The sequence below is a fragment of the Symphalangus syndactylus genome, chromosome Y, assembly GCF_028878055.3.
Source record: "Symphalangus syndactylus isolate Jambi chromosome Y, NHGRI_mSymSyn1-v2.1_pri, whole genome shotgun sequence".
NCBI classification, from domain to species: Eukaryota; Metazoa; Chordata; class Mammalia; order Primates; family Hylobatidae; genus Symphalangus; species Symphalangus syndactylus.
Window position 1 is genome coordinate 15,101,875 of NC_072448.2, and position 27,758 is coordinate 15,129,632.

Sequence of the window (27,758 nt, forward strand, 5' to 3'; positions counted from 1 at the left end):
CCATTGCATTCCATTCCATTCCATTGCACTCGATTCCACTCTACTCGACTTCACTCCACTCCACTCCACTCCTCTCTAATCATTGCCATTCCACTCCATTCCTCCCCGCTCTATTAAATTATGTTTTATTCCACTCCACTGCACTGCACTCCACTCCATTATTTGGTACTACATTAAACTATTCTGCACTCATTCCGTTCTGTTCCATTCCATTCCATTCCATTCCATTCCATTCCATTCCATTCCATTCCATTCCATTCCATTCCATATAATACAACTCCATTCGGTTCCATTCCAGTAAATTCCATGGCACTCCATTCCATTGCATTCCTTTGCGTTCCATTCCTTTCTATTCCATTCCATTCCACTCGATTCAACTCTACTGGACTTAACTCCGCTCCACTCCACTCTAATCATTGCCATTCCACTCCACTCCTCCCCGCTCTATTAAATTATGTTTCATTCCACTCCACTGAACTGTACTCCACTCCATTCTTTGTTACTGCATTCCACTAATCTACACCCACTCCACTCCTTTCCATTCCATTACATTCGGCTGTATTGCATTCTATTCTCTTCCATTCCATTCTCTCTACTACCCTTTAATCAACATCATTCCATTCCATTAAATTCCCTTCCATTCCGTTTCAATATATTATTTTATATTCTAATCAAATCCACTCTAATCCATTTCACACCACTCGACTACACTGCACTCCACTCCATTCAATTCATTTTTATTCTCCACTCCAGTGCAGTCCATGAAACTCCACTGCAATCCACTGCCTTCTATTCCATAACATTCCTTTCTGTTCGATTCCTTTCCATTGAACTCAAAACTACTTCACTTCACTCCACTCCACTCCATTCTGTTCCATTCCATTCATTCCCATTCAAATGCACTCTACTCAACTGCATTCCATTCGATTCTATTACACTCTACTCAAATGCATTCCTTTCTACTCTATTCCACTACACTGCACTACAATTCAACCAATTCCATTCCATTCCATTCCAGTGCTTTCCCATCCGTTCCATTCCTTCCTTTCCGTTCCATACATCTCCGCTACGTTCCACTCCAATCCACTGAATTTAATTCAACTCCATTTAACTCGAAACCCCATTTTCTCCAATCCACTGGATGCCGCTTCACTGAACTCCAGTGCAATTACACTCCACTCACCTCTAATACTTTCCTTTCTACACCATTCCACTACATTGCACTCCACCACACTCCATTCCATTCCATTCCTTTCCGTTCTGTTCCATTCCGTTCCATTCCATTCCATTCCATTCCATTCCATTCCATTCCATTCCATTCCATATCATTCCACTCCATTCCCTTCCATTCCAGTAAATTCCATGGCACTCCATTCCATTCCATTCCGTTGCATTCCATTCCATTGCGTTCCATTCCATTCCACTCGAATCCACTCTACTCGACTTCACTCCACTCCACTCCATTCCACTTTAATCATGGCCATTCCACTCCATTCCTCCCCACTCTATTAAATTATGTTTCATTTCACTCCACTGCACTGCACTCCACTCCATTATTTGGTACTGCATTCCACTATTCTGCAACCACTTAATTCCATTCCATTAAATTTGATTCCATTCCATTTGATTCCATTCAATTCCATTCCATTCCATTCCTTTCCATTCCATTCCATTCCATTCCATTCCATTCCATTCCATTCCATTTCACTCATCTCAACTCTATTCCAATGAAATACATTCCATTCGAATCTAGTCCATTCTATTTCCTTCCATTCCATTCTACTTGAATCCACTCAACTCCTCTAAACTCCACTCCACTCCATTGCATTGCACTCCATTCCATTCCGTTCCATTCCATTGCATAGCATTCCCATCTACTCCCATCATTTACTTTCCATTCCATGCCAGTCCACTCAACTCCAATCCACAGTATTCAATTCCTTTGCAATAGATTACAATAGAATATAGACTAATCAACTCCACTCTACTGAACTACATTCCATTTCTACCCATTTCACAAAACTCTAATCCATTCCTTCCTACTCCATTCCACTACACTGAATTGCATTCCACTCCAATACTTTCCATTCCATTCAATTCCATTCGACTCCAATCCACTCCAATGCATTCCCCTGTATTCCATTCCTTTCAAACACACTCCACTCCCCTCCAATCCACTGAATTCCATTCCTTTCCATTCCATTCCATTCCATTCTTTTCTTTTCCATTCCATTCCATTACATTCCATTCCATTCCAACCCATTGCATACCATTACATTCCATTCCACTCCATTCCACTCCAATGCACTCCATTCTACTCCATTCTTTTCTTCCCTTTCAACTCCACTCCACTCCATTCCGTTCCTTTTCATTCAATTCAATTTCACTACAATCCACTGCACTCCACTGCATTCCTTTCAATTCCGTACCACTTTACTACATTCCATTCCACTCCATTCCACTCGGTTCCATTCCATTCCATTCCATTCCATTCCATTCCATTCCATTCCATTCCATTCCATTCCATTCCATTTCATTCCATTCCATTCCATTCTATTCCATTGCATTTCATTCCATTCGGCTGCATTGCATTCTATTCCCTTCCTTTCCCTTCAATTCCATTTTCTCAACAGCCCTCTAATCGACTTCATTCAATTCGGTTAAATTCTGTTGGATTCCATTTCATTATGTTATATTATATTCTAATCAAATACATTCTCCTCCACTTCACACCACTCTACTACACTCCACTCCACTCCACTCCACTCCACTCCACTCCACTACACTCCACTCCAATCCATTCTTTCCTATTCCTCTCCACTCCAGTTAATTCCATGCAAAAACACTGCAATCCACTGCATACTTTTCCATAACATTTATTTCTATTGCATTCCTTTCCACTAAACTCAAAACCACCCCACTGCTCTCCACTCCACTCCATTCTATTCCATTCCATTCCTTCCCATTCAACTTCACTATACTCAACTGCATTACATTCGATTATATTCCACTCCACTCCACTCCAATGCCCTCCTTCCTACTCCATTGCATTCCATTCCATTCCATTGCATTCCATTTCATTCCATTCCATTCCATTCCATTCCATTCCATTCCATTCCATTCCATTCCATTCCATTCCATTCCATTCCAATCTATTCCATTGCATTCTATTCCATTCATTTCCAATCCATTCCATTCCATATCTTTCCACTCAATTCCGTTCCATTCCAGTAAATTCCATGGCACTCCATTCCATTCCATTCCGTTGCATTCCATTCCATTGCATTCCATTCCATTCCACTCGATTCCACTCTACTCGACTTCACTCCACTCCACTCCACTCCACTCCACTCCACTCTAAACATTGCCATTCCACTCCACTCCTCCCCGCTCTATTAAATTATGTTTCATTCCACTCCACTGCACTGCACTCCACTCCAATTTTTGGTACTGCATTCCACTATTCTGCACCCACTCCATTCCATTCCATTCTTTTCCATTCCATTCCATTCCATTCCATTCCATTCCATTCCATTCCATTCCATTCCATTCCATTCCATTCCAGTTCACTCATCTCAACTCTATTCCAATGAAATCCATTCCATTCGAATCTAGTCCATTCTATTTCTTTCCATTGCATTGTACTTGAATCCACACCACTCCTCTAAACTCCACTCCACTCCATTGCATTGCATTCCATTCCATTCCGTTCCATTCCATAGCGTAGCATTCCCATCTTACCCCTTCCTTTCCTTTCCATTCCATGCCAGTCCACTCAAGTCCATTCCACAGTATTCCATTCTTTGCAATAGATTACAATAGAATATAGACTACTCAACTCCACTCTACTGAACTCCATTCCATTTCTTCCCATTTCACAAAACTCTAATCCATTCCTTTCTACTCCATTCCACTACAATGAATTGCATTACACTCTAATGATTTCCAATCCATTCAATTCCGTACCACTCCAATCCTTTAAAATGCATTCCCCTCTATTTCATTCCATTCAAATACACTCCACTCCCCTCCAATCCACTGAATTCCATTCCATTCCATTCCATTCTTTTCTGTTCCATTCCATTCCATTCCATTCCATTCCATTCCATTCCATTCCATTCCATTCCATTCAATTCCATTCCATTCCACTCCACTCCACTCCACTCCACTCCATTCCATTCCATTCCATTCCATTCCATTCCATTCCATTCCATTCCATTCCATTCCATTCCATTCCATTGCATTCCATTCTATTCCATTGCATTCCATTCCATTCGGCTGCATTGCATTCTTTTCCCTTTTCTTCAATTCCATTCCATTCCATTCACTCCACAGCCCTCTAATCATCTTCATTCAATTCCGTAAAATTCTGTTGGATTCCATTTCATTATGTTACATTATATTATAATCAAATATACTCTCCTGCACTTCACATCACTCAACTCCACTCCACTCCACTCCACTCCACTCCACTCCACTCCACTAAACTCCACTCCACTCAACTCCACTCCATTCCATTCTTTCCTATTCCTCTCCACTCCAGTTAATTCCATGCAAATTCACTGCAGTCCACTGCATACTTTTCCATAACATTTATTTCTATTGCATTCCTTTCCACTAAACTCAAATCCACCCCGCTGCTCTCCACTCCACTCCATTCTATTCCATTCCATTCCATCCCATTCAACTTCACTCTAGTCAATTGCATTACAGTGGATTCTATTCCACTCCACTCCACTCCAATGCACTCCTTTCTAATCTATTGCAATGCACTGTACTACTCTTCACCCAAATCCATTCCATTTCATTGCATTCTAGTGCATTCCCATCCGTTCCATTCCCTATCATTCCATTCCATACAACACCACTCTTTTCCACTCCAATCCACTGCATTCCACTCTACTCCATTTAACTCAAAACCCATCTTCTCTAATCGTCTCGACGCCACTTCACTGAACTCCAGTACAGTGCATTCCTTTCAATTACACTCCACTCTGCTCCAATACATTCCTTTCTACACAATTCCACTACATTGCACTCCACCAGACTCCAATACATCGCATTCCATTCCATCACATTCCATTCCATCGCATTCCATTCCATCGCATTCCATTCCATCGCATTCCATTCCATTCCATTCCATTCCATTCCATTCCATTCCATTCCATTCCATTCCATTCCATTCCATTCCATTCCATATCATTCCATTCCATTTCGTTAAATTCCATTCCATTCCATTCCATTCCATTGTAATCCATTCCATTCCAGTCCTGTCCATTCCGTTAGATTTGATTTGATTTGATTCCAATCCATTTCATTCCATTGCATTCCCATTCGTTCCATTCCCTTTCATTCCATTCCATAAAACTCCACTACGTTCCACTCCAATCCACTGAATTCCATTCAACTCCATTTAACTCGAAACCCCATCTTCTTCAATCCACTCGATGCCACTTCACTGATCTCCAATACAATTACACTCCACTCACCTCTAATACATTCCTTTCTACACCAATCCACTACATTCCACTCCACCACAGTCCATTCCATTCCATTCCTTTCCATTCTGTTCCATTCCGTTCCTTTCCATTCCATTGCATTCCATTCCATTCCGTTCCATATAATTCAACTCCATTCCGTTCCATTCCAGTAAATTCCATGGCACTCCATTCCATTCCATTCCTTTGCATTCCATTCCTTTCTATTCCATTCCATTCCACTCTATTCAACTCTACTGGACTTAACTCCGCTCCACTCCACTCTAATCATTGCCATTCCACTCCACTCCTCCCCGCTCTATTAAATTATGTTTCATTCCACTCCACTGAACTGCACTCCACTCCATTCTTTGTTACTGCATTCCACTAATCTACACCCACTCCATTCCATTCCATTCCATTACATTCGGCTGTATTGCATTCTATTCTCTTCCATTCCATTCTCTCTACTACCCTTTAATCAACATCATTCCATTCCATTTAATTCCCTTCCATTCCGTTTCAATATGTTATTTTATATTCCAATCAAATCCACTCTAATCCATTTCACACCACTCGACTACACTGCACTCCACTCCATTCAATTCATTTTTATTCTCCACTCCAGTGCAGTCCATGAAACTCCACTGCAATCCACTGCCTTCTATTCCATAACATTCCTTTCTGTTCAATTCCTTTCCATTGAACTCAAAACTACTTCACTTCACTCCACTCCACTCCATTCTATTCCATTCCATTCATTCCCATTCAAATGCACTCTACTCAACTGCATTCCATTCGATTCTATTACACTCTACTCAAATGCATTCCTTTCTACTCTATTCCACTACACTGCACTACAATTCAACCAATTCCATTCCATTCCTTTCCAGTGCTTTCCCATCCGTTCCATTCCTTTCTTTCCATTCCATACAACTCCGCTACGTTCCACTCCAATCCACTGAATTCAATTCAACTCCATTTAACTCGAAACCCCATCTTCTCCAATCCACTCGATGCCACTTCACTGAACTCCAGTACAATTACACTCCACACACCTCTAATACTTTCCTTTCTACACCATTCCACTACATTGCACTCCACCACACTCCATTCCATTCCATTCCTTTCCATTCTGTTCCATTCCATTCCATTCCATTCCATTCCATTAAATTTCATTCCATTCCATTCCATTACATTCCATTCCATTCCATATCATTCCACTCCATTCCCTTCCATTCCAGTAAATTCCATGGTACTCCATTCCATTCCATTCCGTTGCATTCCATTCCATTGCATTCCATTCCATTCCACTCGATTCCAATCTACTCGACTTCACTCGACTCCACTCCATTCCACTTTAATCGTGGCCATTCCACTCCATTCCTCCCCACTCTATTAAATTATGTTTCATTCCACTCCACTGCACTGCACTCCACTCCATTATTTGGTACTGCAATCCACTATTCTGCACCCACTCCATTCCATTCCATTCCATTTGATTCCATTCCATTTGATTCCATTCCATTCCATTCCATTCCATTCCATTCCATTCCATTCCATTCCATTCCATTCCATTCCATTCCATTCCATTTCACTCATCTCAACTCTATTCCAATGAAATTCATTCCATTCGAATCTAGTCCATTCTATTTCCTTCCATTCTATTCTACTTGAATCCACTCAACTCCTCTAAACTCCACTCCACTCCATTGCATTGCACTCAATTCCATTCCTTTCCATTCCATAGCATAGCATTGCCATCTACTCCCATCATTTACTTTCCATTCCATGCCAATCCACTCAACTCCAATCCACAGTATTCCATTCCTTTGCAATAGATTACATTAGAATATAGACTAATCAACTCCACTCTACTGAACTTCATTCCATTTCTACCCATTTCACAAAACTCTAATCCATTCTTTCCTACTTCATTCCACTACACTGAATTGCATTCCACTCCAATACTTTCCATTCCATTCAATTCCTTTCGACTCCAATCCACTCCAATGCATTCCCCTGTATTCCATTCCATTCAAACACACTCCACTCCCCTCCAATCCACTGAATTCCATTCCATTCCATTCCATTCCATTCCATTCCATTCTTTTCTGTTCCATTCCATTCCATTCCATTACATTCCATTCCATTCCGACCCATTGCATTCCATTACATTCCATTCCACTCCATTCCACTCCAATGCATTCCATTCTACTCCATTCTTTTCTTCCCATTCAACTCCACTCCACTCCATTCCGTTCCTTTTCATTCAATTCAATTTCACTACAATCCACTGCACTCCACTCCATTCCTTTCAATTCCGTACCACTTTACTACACTCCATTCCACTCCATTCCACTCCGTACCAATCCATTCCATTCCATTTCATTCCATTCCATTCCATTCCATTCCTTTCCATTTCATTCCATTCCATTCCATTCCATTCCATTCCATTCCATTCCATTCCATTCCATTCCATTCCATTCCATTCCACTCCATTCCATTCCATTCTATTCCATTGCATTCCATTCCATTCGGCTGCATTGCATTCTATTCCCTTCCTTTCCCTTCAATTCCATTCTCTCAACAGGCCTCTAATCGACTTCATTCAATTCCGTTAAATTCTGTTGGATTCCATTTCATTATGTTATATTATATTCTAATCAAATACATTCTCCTCCACTTCACACCACTCTACTCCACTCCACTCCACTACACTCCACTCCTCTCCATTCTTTCCTATTCCTCTCCACTCCAGTTAATTCCATGGAAAACCACTGCAATCCACTGCATACTTTTCCATAACATTTATTTCTATTGCATTCCTTTCCACTAAACTCAAAACCACCCACTGCTCTCCACTACACCCCATTCTATTCCATTCCATTCCTTCCCATTCAACTTCACTATACTCAACTGCATTACATTCGATTCTATTCCACGCCACTCCACTCCAATGCACTCCTTTCCACTCTATTACACTGCACTGCCCTACACTTCACCCAATTCCATTCCATTCCATTGCATTCTAGTGCATTCCCATCGGTTCCATTCCCTTTCATTCCATTCCATACAACTCCACTCTTTTCCACTCCAATGCACTGCATTCCATTCCATTCCACTTAACTCAAATCCCCTCTTCTCCAATCGACTCGACGCCACTTCACTTAACTCCAATACAGTGCATTCCCTTCCATTACCCTACACTCAGCTCCAATACATTCCTTTCTACACAATTCCACTACATTACACTCCACGAGTCTACATTCCATCGCAATCCATTCCATCACATTCCATTCCATCGCATTCCATTCCGTTCCATTCCATTATACTCCATTCCTTTCCAGTCCTGTCCATTCCGTTCGATTTGATTTGATTTGATTCCATTCCATTCCATTGCAGTGCTTTCCCTTCCGTTCCATTCCCTTTCATTCCATTCCATACTAGTCCACTACGTTCCACTCCAATCCACTGAATTCCATTCAACTCCATTTAACTCGAAACCCCATCTTCTCCAATCCACTCGATGCCACTTCACTGAACTCCAATACAATTACACTCCACTCACCTCTAATACATTCCTTTCTACACCATTCCATTACATTGCATTCCGCCAACCTCCATTCCATTCCATTCCTTTCCATTCTGTTCCCTTCCGTTCCATTCCATTCAAATCCATTCCATTCCATTCCATTCAATTCCTTTTCATTCCATTCCATATCATTCCGCTCCATTCCATTCCATTCCAGTAAATGCCATGGCACTCCTTTCCATTCCATTCCCTTGCAGTCCATTCCATTCCATTGCAATCGATTCCACTCTACTCGACTTCACTCCACTCCACACCACAGCACTCTAATCATTACCATTCCACTCCATTCCTCCCTGCTCTTTTAAATTATGTATCATTCCACTCCACTGCACTGCACTCCAATCCATTAATTGGTACTGCATTAAACTATTCTGCACTCACTCCATTCCATTCCATTCCATTCCATTCCATTCCATTCCATTCCATTCCATTCCGTTCCGTTCCATTCCATTCCATTCCATTCCAGTTCACTCATCACAACTCTATTCCAATGAAATACGTTCCATTCTAATCTAGTCCATTGTATTTCCTTCCATTCCATTCTACTTGAATGCACTCCACTCCTCTAAACTGCACTCCACTCCATTGCATTGCATTCCATTACATTCCGTTCCATTCCATAGCATAGCATTCCCATCTACTCCCTTCCTTTCCTTTCCATTCCATGCCAATCCACTCAACGCCATTCCACAGTATTCCATTCTTTGCAATAGATTACAATAGAATATAGACTACTCAACTCCACTCTACTGAACTCCATTCCATTTCTTCCCATTTCACAAAACTCTAATCCGTTCCTATCTACTCCATTCCACTACACTGAATTGCATTCCACCCCAATGCTTTCCATTCCATTCAATTCCGTTCCACTCGAATCCATTCCAATGCATTCCCCTCTATTCCATTCCATTTAAACACACTCCACTCCCCTCCAATCCACTGAATTCCATACCATTCCATTCCATTCATTTTGTTCCATTCCATTCCATTCCATTCCATTCCATTCCATTCCATTCCATTCCATTCCATTCCATTCCATTCCTTTCCGACCCATAGCATTCCATTATAGTATATTCCACTCCATTCCTCTCCAATGCACTCCATTCTACTCCATTCCTTTTCTTCAAATTCAACTCCACTCCACTCCTTTCCGTTACTTTTCATTCAATTCCATTTCACTACAATCCACTCCTCTCCACTCCATTCCTTTCAATTCCATTCCACTTTACTACACTGCATTCCACTCCATTCCAATCCAGTCCATTCCTTTCCATTCCATTCCATTCCATTCCATTCCATTCCATTCCATTCCATTCCTTTCCATTCCATTCCATTCCATTCCATTGCATTCCATTCCATTCCATTCTATTCCATTGCATTCCATTCCATTCGGCTGCATTGCATTCTATTCCCTTCCCTTCCATTCCATTCCATTCTCTCCACAGCCCTCTAATCAACTTCATTCAATTCCTTTAAATTCTGTTGGATTCCATTTCATTATGTTACATTATATTCTAATCAAATATACTCTCCTCCACTTCACGCCACTCGACTCCACTCAACTCCAATCCATTCCATTCTTTCCTATTCCTCTCCACTCCAGTTAATTCCATGCAAAACCACTGCAATCCACTGCATAATTTTCCATAATATTTATTTTTATTGCATTCTTTCCACTAAACTCAAAACCACCCCACTGCACTCCACTCCACTCCATTCTATTCCCTTCCATTCCTTCCCATTCAACTTCACTCTACTCAACTGCATTACAGTCGATTCTATTCCACTCCACCTCACTCCAATGCACTCCTTTCTACTCTATTCCACTGCACTGCACTACACTTCACCCAATTAAATTCTATTCCTTTGCATTCTAGTGCATTCCCATCCGTTCCATTCCGTTTCATTCCATTCCATACAACTCCACTATTTTCCACTCCAATCCACGGCATTCTATTCCACTCCACTTAAATCAAAACCCCTCTTCTCCAATCGAATCGACGCCACTTCACTGATATCCAATACAGTGCATTCCCTTCCATTACACTCCACTCAGCTCCAATACATTCCTTTCTACCCAATTCCACTACATTGCACTTCACCAGACTCCATTCCAACGCATTCCATTCCATCACATTCCATTCCATCGCATTCCATTCCATTCCATTCCATTCCATTGCATTCCATTCCATTCCATTCCATTCCATATAATTCCATTCCATTCCATATAATTCCATTCCATTCTATTCCATTGTACTCCATTCCACTCCATTCCTGTCCATTCCGTTCGATTTCATTTGATTTAATTCCATTCCATTCCATTCCATTCCATTCCAGTGCTTTCCCATCCGTTCCATTCCCTTTCTTTCCATTCCATACAACTCCACTACGTTCCACTCCCATCCACTGAAATCCATTCAACTCCACTTAACTCGAAACCCCATCTTCTCCAATCAACTCGATGCCACTTCACTGATCTCCAATACAATTACACTCCACTCACCTCTAATAAATTCCTTTTTACACCATTCCACTGCATTGCACTCCACCACACTCCATTCCATTCCATTCTTTTCCATTCTCTTCCATTCCGTTCCATTCCATTCCATTCCATTCCATTCCATTCCATTCCATTCCATTCCATTCCATTCCATTCCATTCCATTCCATTCGATTCCAATCCATTCCATATCATTCCACTCCATTCCGTTCCATTCCATTAAATTCCATGGAACTCCATTCCATTCCATTCCGTTGCATTTCATTCCATTGCATTCCATTCCATTCCACTCGATTCCACTCTACTCGACTTCACTCCACTCCACTCCATTCCACTTTAATCATGGCAATTCCACTCCATTCCTCCCCACTCTATTAAATTATGTTTCATTCCACTCCACTGCACTGCGCTCCACTCCATTCTTTGGTACTGCATTCCACTTTTCTGCACCCACTCCATTCCATTCCATGCCATTCCATTCCATTCCACTCCATTCCATTCCATTCCATTCCATTCCATTCCATTCCATTCCATTCCATTCCAGTTCACTCATCTCAACTCTATTCCAATGAAATCCATTCCATTCGATTCTAGTCCATTCTATTTCCTTCCATTCCATTCTACTTGAGTCCACTCCACTCCTCTAAACTCCACTCCACTCAATTGCATTGCATTCCATTCCATTCCGTTCCATTCCATAGCATAGCATTCCCATCTATTCCCTTCCTTTCCTTTCCATTCCATGCCAATCCACTCAACTCCAATCCACAGTATTCCATTCCTTTGCAATAAATTACAATAGAATATAGACTACTCAACTCCACTCTACTGAACTCCATTCCATTTCTTCCCATTTCACAAAACTCTAATCCATTCCTTTCTACTCCATTCCACTACACTGAATTGCAATCCAATCCAATATTTTCCACTCCATTCATTTCCGTTCCACTCCAATCCATTCCAATGCATTCTCCTCTATTCCATTCCATTCAAACACACTCCACTCCCCTCCAATCCACTGAAATCCGTTCCATTCCATTCCATTCTTTTCTGTTCCATTCCATTCCATTCCATTCCATTCCATTCCATTCCATTCCGACCCATTGCATTCCATTATATTCCATTCCAGTCCATTCCACTCCAATGCACTCCATTCCACTCCATTCCTTTTCTTCCCATTCAACTCCACCCCACTCCATTCGGTTCCTTTTCATTCAATTCCATTTCACTACAATCCACTCCACTCCACTCCATTCCTTTCAATTCCGTTCCACTTTACTACTCTCCATTGCACTCCATTGCACTCCATTCAATTCCATTCCATTCCATTCCATTCCATTCCATTCCATTCCATTCCATTCCATTCCATTCCATTGCATTCCATTCCATTACATTCCATTCTATTACATTGCATGCCATTCCATTCTGCTGCATTGCATTCAATTCCCTTCCCTTCCATTCCATTCTATTATCTCAACTGCCCTTTAATCAACTTCTTTCAATTCCGTTAAATTCGGTTGGATTCAATTTCATTATGTTACGTTATAGTCTAATCAAATACTCTCTCCTCCACTTCACACGACTCGACTCCACTCCACTCCACTCCACTCCACTCCACTCCACTCCACTCCACTCCATTCGATTCTTTCCTATTCCTGTCCACTCCAGTTAATACCATGTAAAAGCACTTCAATGCACTGCAAACATTTCCATAACATTTATTTCTATTGCATTCCTTTCCACTAAACTCAAAACCACTCCACGGCTCTCCACTCCACTCCATTCTATTCCATTCCATTCCTTCCCATTCAACTTCACTCTACTCAACTGCATTACATTCGATTCTATTCCACTCCACTCCACTCCAGTGCACTCCTTTCTACTCTATTCCATTGCACTGCACTACACTTCACCCGATTTCATTCCATTCCATTGCATTCTAGTGCATTCCAGTCCGTTCCATTCCCTTTCATTCCATTCCATACGTCTCCACTCTTTTCCACTCCAATCCACTGCAGTCAATTCCACTTCATTTAACTCAAAACCCCTCTTCTCCAATCGACTCGACGCCACTTCACTGAACACCAATACAGTGCATTCCCTTCCATTACACTCCACTCAGCTCGAATGAATTCCCTTCAACACAATTCCACTACATTGCACTCCACCAGACTCCATTGCATCGCATTCCATTCCATCACATTCCATTCCATCGCATTCCATTCCATTCCATTCCATTCCATTCCATTCCATTCCATTCCATTCCATTCCATTCCATTCCATTCCATTCCATTCCTTTCCATTCCATATCGTTCCATTCCATTCCGTTCCGTTCCATTCCATTCCATCACATTGTACTCCATTCCATTCCAGTCCTGTCCATTCCGTTCGATTTGATTTGATTTGATTGCATTCCATTCCATTCCTGTGCTTTCCCATCCGTTCCATTCCCTTTAATTCCATTCCATACAACACCACTACATTCCTCTCCAATCCACTGAATTCCATTCAACTCCATTTAACTCGAAACCCCATCTTCTCCAATCCACTCGATGCCACTTCACTGAACACCAATACAATTACACTCCACTCACCTCTAATACATTCCGTTCTACACCATTCCACTACATTGCACTCCACCGCACTCCATTCAATTCCATTCATTTCCATTCTGTTCCATTCCGTTCAATTCCATTCCATTCCATTCCATTCCATTCCATTCCATATCTTTCCACTCCATTCCGTTCCATTCCAGTAAATTCCATGGCACTCCATTCCATTCCAATCCGTTGCATTCCATTCCATTGCTTTCCATTCCATTCCACTCGATTCAACTCTACTCGACTTCACTCCACTCCACTCCACTCCACTCTAATCATTGCCATTCGACTCCTCTCCACCCGCTCTATTAAATTATGTTTCATTCCACTCCACTGCACTGCACTCCCCTGCATTCTTTGGTACTGCATTCCACTATTCTGCATCAACTCCATTCCATTCCATTCTATTCCTTTCCATTCCATTCCATTGCATTCCATTCCATTCCATTCCATTCCGTTCCATTCTATTCCATTCCATTCCATTCCATTCCATTTCACTCATCTCAATTCTATTCCAATGAAATCCATTCCATTCGAATCTAGTCCATTCTATTTCCTCCCATTCCATTCTACTTGAATCCACTACACTCCTCTAATCTACACTAAATTTCATTGCATTGCATTCCATTTCATTTTGTTCAATTCCATAGCATAGCATTCCCATCTAATCCCTTCCTTTCCTTTCCATTCCATGCCATTCCACTCAACTCCAATCCACAGTATTCCATTCCTTTGCAATAGATTACAATAGAATATAGACTACTCAACTCCACTCTACTGAACTCCATTCCATTTCTTCCCATTTCACATAACTCTAATCGATTCCTTTCTACTACATTCCAGTACACTGAATTGCATTCCACTCCAATTCATTCCATTTCTTTCAATTCAGTTCCACTCCAATATATTCCCATGCATTCGCCTCTATTCCATTCCTTTCAAACACACTCCACTCCACTCCAATCCGCTGAATTCCATTCCATTCCATTCCATTCCATTCCTTTCTGTTCCATTCCATTCCATTCCATTCCATTCAATTCCATTCCATTCCGACCCATTCCATTCCATTACATTCCTTTCCACTCCATTCCACTCCAATGCACTCCATTCTACTCCAATCCTTTTCTTCCCATTCAACTCCACTCCACTCCATTCCGTTCCTTTTCATTCAATTCCATTTCACTACAATCCACTCCACACCATTCTATTCCTTTCAATTCCGTTCCACTTTACTACACACCATTCCACTCCATTCCACTCCATTCCATACCATTCCATTCCGTTCCATTCCATTCCATTCCATTCCATTCCATTCCATTGCATACCATTCCATTCCATTCCATTCCATTCCATTGCATTCCATTCCATTCCATTCCATTCCATTCCATTCCATTCCATTCCATTCTATTCCATTGCATTCCTTTCCATTCCATTCTATTCCATTGCATTCCATTCCACTCGGCTGCATTGCATTCTATTCCCTTCCTTTCCATTCCATTCCATTCTCTCAACAGCCCTCTAATCAACTTCATTCAATTCCGTTAAATTCTGTTGGATTCCATTTCATTATGTTACATTATATTCTAATCAAATACACTCTCCTGCAATTCACACCACTCGACTCCACTCCACTCCAATCCACTCAACTCCACTCCACTACACTCCATTCCATTCTTTCCTATTCCTCTCCAATCCAGTTAATTCCATGGAAAACCACTGCAATCCACTGCATACTTTTCCATAACATTTATTTCTATTGCATTCCTTTCCACTAAAGTCAAAACCACCCCACTGCTCTCCACTCCACTCCATTCTATTCCATTCCATTACTTCCCATTCAACTTCACTCTACTCAACTGCATTACATTCGATTCTATTCCACTCCACTCCACTCCAATGCACTCCTTTCTACTCTATTCCACTGCACTGCACTACACTTCACCCAATTCCATTCCATTCCATTGCATTCTAGTGCATTACCATCCGTTCCATTCCCTTTCATTCCATTCCATACAATTCCACTCTTTTCCACTCGAATCCACTGCAGCCCATTCCACTTCATTTAACTCAAAACCCCTCTTCTCCAATCGACTCGACGCCACTTCACTTACCTCCAATACAGTGCATTCCCTTCCATTACACTCCACTCATCTCCAATACATTCCTTTCCACACAATTCCACTACATTGCACTCCACCAGACTCCATTCCATCGCATTCCATTCCATCACATCCCATTCCATTGCATTCCATTCCATCGCATTCCATTCCATTCCATTCCATTCCATTCCATTCCATTCCATTCCATTCCATTCCATTCCATTCCATTCCATTAAATTCCATTCCATTCCATTCCATATCGTTCCATTACTTTCCGTTCCATTCCATTCCATTCCATCCCATTGTACTCCATTCCATTCCAGTCCTGTCCATTCCGTTGGATTTGATTTGATTTGATTGCATTCCATTCCATTCCTCTGCTTTCCCATCCGTTCCATTCCATTCCATACAACACCACTACTTTCAACTCCAATCCACTGAATACCATTAAACTCCATTTAACTCGAAACCCCATCTTCTCCAATCCACTCGATGCCACTTCACTGAATTTCAATAGAATTACACTCCACTCACCTCTAATACATTCCTCTCTACACCATTCCACTACATTGCACTCCAAAACACTCCATTCCATTCCATTCCTTTCCATTCTGTTCAATTCCGTTCCATTCCATTCCATTCCCTTCCATTCCATTCCATTCGATTCCATTCCATTCCATTCCATTCCATTCCATTCCATTCCATTCCATTCCATATCTTTCCACTCCATTCCGTTCCATTCCAGTAAACTCCATGGCACTCCATTCCATTCCATTCCGTTGCATTCAATTCCATTACTTTCCATTCCATTCCACTCGATTCCACTCTACTCGACTTCACTCCACTCCACTCCACTCCACTCTAATCATTGCCATTCCACTCCACTCCTCCCCGCTCTATTACATTTTGTTTCATTCCACTCCCCTGCACTGCACTCCACTCCATTCTTTGGTACTGCATTCAACTATTCTGCACCCATTCCATTCCATTCCATTCCATTCCTTTCCATTCCATTCCATTCCATTCCTTTCCAGTTCACTCATCTCAACTCTATTCAAATGAAATCCATTCCATTCGAATCTAATCCATTTTATTTCCTTCCATTCCATTCTACTTGAATCCACTACACTCCTCTAAACCCCACTCCACTCCATTGCATTGCATTCCCTTCCATTCGGTTCCATTCCATAGCATAGCATTCCCATCTACTCCCTTCCTTTCGTTTCCATTCCATGCCAATCCACTCAACTCCAATCCACAGTATTCCATTCCTTTGCAATAGATTACAATACAATATAGACTTCTCAACTCCACTCTACTGAACTCCATTCCACTTCTTCCCATTTCACAAAACTCTAATCAATTCCTTTCTACTCCATTCCACTACACTGAATTGCATTCCACTCCAATACTTTCCATTCCATTCAATTCGGTACCACTCCAATCCTTTCCAATGCATTCCCCTCATTTCCATTCCATTCAAACACACTCCACTCCCCTCCAATCCACTGAATTCCATTCCATTCTTTCCATTCTTTTCTGTTCCATTCCATTCCATCCCATTCCATTCCATTATATTGCATTCTGACCCATTGCATTCCATTACATTCCATTCTACTCCATTCCACTCCAATGCACTCCATTCTACTCCATTCCTTTTCTTCCCATTCAACTCCACCACACTCCATTCGGTTCCTTTTCATTCAATTCAATTTCACTACAATCCACTCCACTCCATTCCTTTCCTTTCAATTCCGTTCCACTTTACTACACTCCATTGCACTCCATTGCATTCCATTCCATTCTTTTCCAATCCAGTCCATTGCTTTCCATTCCATTCCATTCCATTCCATTCCATTCCATTCCATTCCATTCCATTCCATTCCATTCCATTCCATTCCGTTACATTGCATGCCATTCCTTTCGGCTTCATTTCATTCTACTCCCTTCCCTTCCATTCCATTCTATTATCTCAACAGCCCTCTAATCAACTTCATTCAATTCCGTTAAATATGGCTGGATTCCATTTCATTATGTTACATTATATTCTAATCAAATACACTCTCCTCTACTTCACACCACTCGACTCCACTCCACTCCACTCCACTCCACTCCACTCCACTCCACTCCACTCCATTCGATTCTTTCCTATTCCTCTCCACTCCAGTTAATTCCATGAAAAGCACTGCAATGCACTGCATACATTTCCATAACATTTATTTCTATTGCATTCCTTTCCACTAAACTCAAAGCCACCCCACTGCTCTCCACTCCACTCCATTCTATTCCATTCCATTCCTTCCCATTCAACTTCACTCTACTCAACTGCACTACATTCGATTCTATTCAACTCCGCTCCACTCCAATGCACTCCTTTCTACTCTCTTCCAATGCACTGCACTACACTTCACCCAATTCCATTCCATTTCATTGCATTCTAGTGCATTCCCATCCGTTCCATTCCCTTTCATTCCATTCCATACAACTCCACTCTTTTCCACTCCAATCCACTGCAGTCCATTCCACTTCATTTTACTCAAAACCCCTCTTCTCCAATCGACTCGACGCCACTTCACTGAACTCCAATAGAGTGCATTCCCTTCCATTACACTCCACTCAGCTCCAATACATTCCTTTCAACACAATTCCACTACATTACACCCCTCCAGACACCATTCCATCACATTAAATTCCATCACATTCTATTCCATCGCATTCCATTCCGTCGCATTCCATTCCATTCCATTCCATTGCATTCCATTCCATTCCATTCCTTTCCATTCCATTCGATTCCATTCCATTCCATTCCATTCCATTCCATTCCATTCCATTCCATTGCATTCCATTCCATTCCATTGCATTCCATTCCATTCCATTCCATTCCATTCCATTCCATTCCATTCCATTCCATTCCATTGCATTCTATTCCATTCATTTCCAATCCATTCCATTCCATATCTTTCCACTCAATTCCGTTCCATTCCAGTAAATTCCATGGCACTCCATTCCATTCCATTCCGTTGCATTCCATTCCATTGCATTCCATTCCATTCCATTCCATTCCATTCCATTCCATTCCATTCGATTCCACTCTAATCGACTTCACTCCACTCCACTCCACTCTAAACATTGCCATTCCACTCCACTCCTCCCCGCTCTATTAAATTTTGTTTCATTCCACTCCACTGCACTGCACTCCACTCCAATTTTTGGTACTGCATTCCACTATTCTGCACCCACTCCATTGCATTCCATTCTGTTCCATTCCATTCCATTCCATTCCATTCCATTCCATTCCATTCCATTCCATTCCATTCCATTCCATTCCATTCCATTCCATTCCATTTCACTCATCTCAACTCTATTCCAATGAAATCCATTCCATTCGAATCTAGTCCATTCTATTTCCTTCCATTGCATTGTACTTGAATACACTCCACTCCTCTAAACTCCACTCCACTCCATTGCATTGCATTCCATTCCATTCCGTTCCATTCCATAGCATAGCATTCCCATCTAACCCCTTCCTTTCCTTTCCATTCCATGCCAATCCACTCAACTCCATTCCACAGTATTCCATTCTTTGCAATAGATTACAATAGAATATAGACTACTCAACTCCACTCTACTGAACTCCATTCCATTTCTTCCCATTTCACAAAACTCTAATCCACTCCTTTCTACGCCATTCCACTACAATGAATTGCAATCCACTCTAATACTTTCCATTCCATTCAATTCCGTACCACTCCAATCCAATCCAGTGCATTCCCCTCTATTTCATTCCATTCAAACACACTCCACTCCACTGCAATCCACTGAATTCCATTCCATTCTTTCCATTCTTTTCTGTTCCATTCAATTCCATTCCATTCCATTCCATTCCATTCCATTCCATTCCATTCCATTCCATTCCATTCCACTCCACTCCACTCCACTCCATTCCATTCCATTCCACTCCATTCCATTCCATTCCATTCCACTCCATTCCATTCCATTCCATTGCATTCCATTCTATTCCATTGCATTCCATTCCATTCGGCTGCATTGCATTCTATTCCCTTTTCTTCAATTCCATTCCATTCTATTCACTCCACAGCCATCTAATCAACTTCATTCAATTCCGTTAAATTCTGTTGGATTCCATTTCATTATGTTACATTATATTCTAATCAAATATACTCTCCTGCACTTCACACCACTCAAGTCCACTCCACTCCACTCCACTCCACTCCACTCCACTCCACTCCACTCCATTCCACTCCACGCCACTCCACTAAACTCCACTCCACTCAACTCCACTCCATTCCATTCTTTCCTATTCCTCTCCACTCCAGTTAATTCCATGCAAATTCACTGCAGTCCACTGCATACTTTTCCATAACATTTATTTCTATTGCATTCCTTTCCAATAAACTCAAAACCACCCCACTGCTCTCCACTCCACTCCATTCTATTCCATTCCATTCCTTCCCATTCAACTTCACTCTACTCAAATGCATTACATTCGATTCTATTCCACTCCACTCCACTCCAATGCACTCCTTTCTACTCTATTCAACTGCACTGCACTACACTTCACCCAATTCCATTCCATTCCATTGCATTCTAGTGCATTCCCATCCGTTCCATTCTCTTTCATTCCATTCCATACAACTCCACTCTTTTCCACTCCAATCCACTGCATTCCATTCTACTCCATTTAACTGAAAACCCTTCTTCTCCAATTGAGTCGACGCCACTTCACTGAACTCCAATACGGTGCATTCCCTTCAATTACACTCCACGCAGCTCCAATACATTCCTTTCTACACCTTTACAGTACATTGCACTCCACCAGACTCCATTCCATCGCATTCCATTCCATCACATTCCATTCCATCGCATTCCATTCCATCGCTTTCCATTCCATTAAATTCCATTCCATTCCATTCCATTCCATTCCATTCCATTCCATTCCATTCCATTCCATTCCATTCCATTCCATTCCGTATCATTCCATTCCATTCCGTTCCATTCCATTCCATTCCATTCCATTGTACTTCATTCCATTCCAGTCCTGTCCATTCCGTTCGATTTGATTTGATTCCATTCCATTCCATTCCATTCCATTCCATTCCATTCCATTCCATTCCATTCCATTCCGTACCATTGCATTGCATACCAATCATTTCCCTTCCCTTCAACTCCATTCCACTCCTCTCCAATACAAAGCACCGTATTCCATTCCTTTCCATTCCATTGCATTCCTTTCCATTTAATTCCTTTCCTTTCCGTTCCGTTCCATTTCATTCCATTCCATTCCATTCCATTCCATTCCATTCGATTGTACTCGACTCCACTCTACTCAACTACACTCCACGCCACTCCACTCTAATTATTGCTATTCCACTGCACTCATCCCCACTCCATTCTATTATATTTCATTCCACGCTCTGCACTACACTCCACCACATTATTTGGTACTCCATTCCACTATTCTGCACCCACTCCACTCCACTGTATTCCATTCCATTCCATTCCATTCCATTCCATTCCATTCCATTCCATTCCATTCCATTCCATTCCATTCCATTCCATTCCATTCCTTTCCATTCCATTCCATTCCATTCCATTCCAATCCCTTCCACTCCATTCCATTCCATTCCATTCCATTCCATTCCATTCCATTCCATTCCATTCCATTCCATTCCATTCCATTCCACTTCACTCATCTCAACTCTAATCCAGTGAAATCCATTCCATTCGATTCCAGTGTATTCTATTCCTTTCCATTCCATTCTACTTGAATCCACTGCACTACTCTAAACTCCACTCCACTACACTCCATTGCATTCCATTCCATTCCATTCCGTTCCCTTCCATAGCATGGTATTCCCGTCCATTCCATTCCTTTCCTTTCCATTCCACGCCAATCCACTCACCTCCTATCCACAGATTTCCATTCCTTTGCAATAGATTACAAAATAATATACCCTTCTCCACTCCACTCTACTGAACTCTATACCATTCCTTCCCATTTCACACCACTCTATTCCATTCCTTTCTACTCCATTCCACTACACTGCATTGCATTCCCCTCCAGTCTTTTAGGTTCCATTGAATTCCATTCCACTCTAATCCCTTTCGATGAACTCCACTCTAGTCCGTTCCATTGCAACCCACTGCATTCCACTCTAATCCACTGAATTCCATTCCATTCCATTCCTTTCCATTCCATTCCTTTCCATTCCAATCCTATCCATTCCATTCCATTCCATTCCATTCCATTCCATTCCATTGCATCCCATTCCTTTCCATTCCATTCCATTCCACTCCACTCCACTCCACTCCACTCCACTCCACTCCACTCCACTCCACTCCACTCCACTCCACTCCACTCCATTCCATTCCATTCCATTCCACTGGAATCCACTACACAGCACTACAATGCCACGCACTGCACACTACTCCATTCCATTCCTTACCATTGAGCTCCAATCCACTCCACTCCTTTCCTGGCCATTCTGTGGAACTCCACCCCAAACCATTCCTTTCTAATCCCTTCCAATACATTGCATTAGATTTCATTCATTTCATTTCCATTGCATTGCATTCCATTCCATTTTCTTCCCCTCAATTACATTGCACTCCACTGCACTCCAATCCATGGCATTCCGTTGGCATTCCAATACATTCCATTCAATTCCTTTCCTTTCTGTTACATTACATTATATTACAGTCGAATCCAGTCTACTCCTGTTTACTCCACTCCATTCTAGTACACTAAATTGCATTCGTCCCAATTCTCTCCACTCCACATCATTCCATTCCATTCCATTAATTCCATTTCACTCCATTCCTCTCTCCTCCAATCCCCTTATTCCTACTTCATTACACTACACTACACTCCATGCCATTCCGTTCTCATCCTTTGCATTCCATTCCATTCCATTCCCCTCCATTCCATTCGATTCCACTCGACTATACTACACTCCACTCCAATCCATTGTCTTCCATTCGATTCCATTATTTCCATTTCTTTCAATTCCATTCCAATTTGTTCCACACGAAAACCCTCCAATCCTCAGCATTCCACTCAACTCCAGTCCATTCAAATCCTTCCCATTCCACTCCACTTCAGTCCATTCCATTCCATTCCATTCCATTCCATTCCATTCCATTCCATTCCATTCCATTCCATTGCATTCCACCCCACTCCACTCAACTCCATTCCTTTCTATTCCATTCCAACACACTGCTCTCCAGTCCACTTCATTACATTCACATCCATTGCATTCCATTCTGTTCCATTCCACCCCACTCCTCTCGAAACCACTCCACTCCATTGCAATACACTCCATTCTACTCTATTCCATTTCTTCCCATTCAACTCCTCTCCACTCCGTTCCATTCCTTTCCATTCAATTCTATTTCACTCCACTCCACTCCATTCCTTTCGATTCCACTCCACTTTACTGCACTCCATTCCACTCCATTCCACTCCATTCTATTCCATTCCATTCCATTCCATTCCATTCCATTCCATTCCATTCCATTCCATTCCTTTCCATTCCATGCCATTCCACTCCATTCCATTCCATTGCATTCCGTTCAATTCCACACCACTCCACTCCACTCCACTCCACTCCACTCCAATCCATTGCATTCCACTCCATTCCATTCCATTCCATTCCATTCCATTCCATTCCATTCCATTCCATTCCATTCCATTCCATTCCTTTCCATTCGGCTGCATTTCTCTCTATTCCCTTCCCTTCCATTCCATTCTCTCAACTGCCCTCTAATCAACTTCATTCCACTCCATTAAATTTCATTCCTTTCCATTTCGTTATTTTACGTTATATTCTAATAAAATCCACTTTACTCCACTTGACAGCACTTGACTACACTGCACTGCACTCTATTCCATTCACTCCTATTCCTTTACACTTCACTGCATTCCATGCAACTCCACTCTAAACCATTGCCTTCCATTCCATAACATTCCTTTCTATGCCTTTCCTTTCCATTAAACTCGAAACCACTCCACTTCATTCCACTCCAATCCATTATATTCCACTCCATTGCTTCCCATTCATCTGCACTCTACTCAACTGCATTCCATTTGATTCTATTCCACTCCATTCCACTCCAGTGCATTCCTTTCTACTCTATTCCACTGCACTGCACTACACTCCACCCAATTCCATTCCATTCCATTCTGTTTCATTGCATTCTCATCCATTCCATTCCTTTACTTTCCATTCAATACCACTCCCCTCCATTCCACTCCAATCCACTGCATTCCATTTCATTCTATTTTACTCGAATCCCCTCTTCTCCAATCCTTTCGACTCCACTTCACTGAATTCCAATACATTGCATTCCATTCCATTACACACCACTCAAATGCAATACATACCCTTCTACACCATTCCAATACATTGCACTCCGCCAGACTCCATTCCATTGCATTCTATTCTATTCCCTTCCATTCCATTCCATTCCTTTCCATTTGCATATCATTCCATTCCATTCCATTCCATTCCATTCCATTCCATTCCATTCCATTCCATTCCATTCCATTCCATTCCAGTGCATTCCATTGTATTCCATTCCATTCCCGTCCATTCCATTCCATTCCATTCAATTAAATTAAATTCTGTACCATTCATTGCATTACATACCATTCAATTCCCTTCCCTTCCATTCCTTTCCACTCGTCTGCATTCCAACGCACCATATACCATTTCATTCCATTCCATTACATTTCATTCCATTCCATTACATTTCATTCCATTCCATTCCATTAGTTTCCATTCCACTGGATTCCACTTTATTCGACAAAACTCCTCACCACTCCACTCTAATCATTGCAATTCCTTGCCTCTCCACCACAGTCCATTCCATTTTATTTAATTCCTCTCCACTGCACTGCACTCCATTCTTTTGTACTCCATTCCACTATTCTACCTGCACTCCACTCAGTTTTAGTCCATTCCATTTCATTCCATTCCGTTCCATTCCGTTCCGTTCCATTCCGTTCCATTCCACTTGACTCATCTCCACTCTAATCTGATGAAATCCATTCCATTCGATTCCAGTCCATTTTATTCCTTTCCATTCCATTCTATTTGAATCCACTCCACTCCACTAAGCTCCACTCCACTCCACTCCACTCCACTCCACTCCACTCCATTCCATTCCATTCTATTCCATTCCGTTCCATTCCATATCTTTGCATTCCCATCCATTCCCTTCCTTTCCTTTCCATTCCACTCCAATATTCTCAACTCCAAACCACAGTATTGCATTCCTTTGCAATATATTACAATAGAATATACTCTACTCTACTGGACTCCATATTATTGCTTCCCATTTCACACCAATCTCTTCCATTCTTTTCTTCTCCATTCCACTACACTGCATTACATTCCTCTCCAACCCATTCCATTCCATTCAATTCCATTCCACTGCAATCCATTCCAGTGCATTCCCCTCTAGTCCATTCAATTCCAACCCAATCCACTCCACTCCAATCCACTGAATTCCATTCCATTCCATTCCATTCCATTCCGTTCCGTTCCGTTCCGTTCCGTTCCGTTCCGTTCCGTTCCATTCCATTCCATTCATCTCACTCTATTCCATTCATTTCCAGTCCTCTAGACTCCAGTCTTCTCCACCCCATTCAATTAATTCTAATTCCACGCCACTACAACCCACTCCATTCCATTCTTATCTCTTCCACTAGAATACACTCTACTCCACTCCAAACGACCCCACTCCTCTCCATTTCCTTCCTTCCCATTCCACTCCGCTGCTGTCCATTCCTTTCCATTCTGTTCCATTCCATTCCATTCCGTTCCATTCCATTCCATTCCATTCCATTCCACTCCACTCCATTCCATTCCATTCCATTCCATTCCATTCCATTCCATTCCATTCCATTCCATTCCATTCCATTCCATTCCATTCCATTCCTTTCTATTCCACTCCATTCAACTCCATTCACTCCTCTTCACTCAATTCCTTTCTACTGCATTCCACTAAAATGCACTCCTCTCCACTCCATTGCATTCCATTATATTCTTTTCTGGTCCAGTGCCCTCCATTCCATTCCATCCCATTTCATTTTATCGCATTCTTTTCCACTCCTTTCCACTCCTTTTTTCTCCAATCTACGCCAGTCCATTCCATTAATTCTCATTCCACTGCACTACAGCCCACTCCATTCCATTCTAATCCGCTCCTTTCAAATCCACTCTACTCCACTCCAATCGACTCCACTCTACTCCATTTCATTGCTTCCCATTGCACTCCACTGCAACCCATTGTATTCCACTCCATTCCATTGCATTCCATTGCATTCCATTGCATTCCATTCCATTCCATTCCATTCCATTCCATTCCATTCCATTCCATTCCATTCCATTCCATTCCTTTCTTTTCCACTGCTTTCCACTCCACTCCACTTCACTTCAATCCACTCCACTCCATTTCTTTCTTCTCTAATCGACTACACTGCACTCCACTCCATTCCATTGCATTCCATTATATTCTTTTCTGTTCCTTTGCACTCCATTCCATTCCATGCCATTCCATTTCCTTCCATTCCATTCCAACACATTCCGTTTCCTTCCATTCCATTCCATTGCACACAACCCCTCTCCACTGCACTCCAGTGCATTCCAATATATACCATTCCATTCCATTCCATTCCATTCCATTCCATTCCATTCCATTCCATTCCATTCCATTCCATTCCATTCCATTCCTTTCTATTCCACGCCATTGCACCCTATTCCTCCCCATTCCACACCTTTCAATTACTTCCCATTCCACTCCACTCGTCTCCATTCCACTCTATTACACTACATTCCACTCCTTTAAACTGCATTCTACTATACTGCATTTTATTCGACTCCGTCCCATTCCATTCCATTTCATTCCATTCCATTGCTTTCCATTCAATTTCATTCCATTCCATTTCACTCCGCTCCACTCCAATCCAATGTATTCCATTCCATTCCATTCCATTACGTTCCGTTCCGTTCCGTTCCATTCCATTCCATTCAATTCCATCCCATTGATATCAAATCCCTTTCATTCCATTGGAATCCACTCCACTCCATTCCACAATATTCCATTCCTTCCCTATCAAATCCTATTCACTCCACACCATTCCATTCCATTCCGTTCCATTCCGTTCCGTTCCATTCCATTCCATTCCACTCTAATCCTCACCACACCACTCCACTCCAATAAACTCCATATTACTCCATTACATTACTTTCCATTGAGCTCTACTCCACTCCTTTCCAGTCCATTTTGTGGAATTCCACTCCACTCCACTCCACACCATTCCTTTCTAATCCATTCTGCAACATGGCACTCCATTACATTACATTCATTTTATTTTTATTGCATTTCTTTCCATTCCATTCCCTTCCCCTGCATTACATTACACTCCACTCCACTCCAATCCATGGCATTGTATTGCATTCCA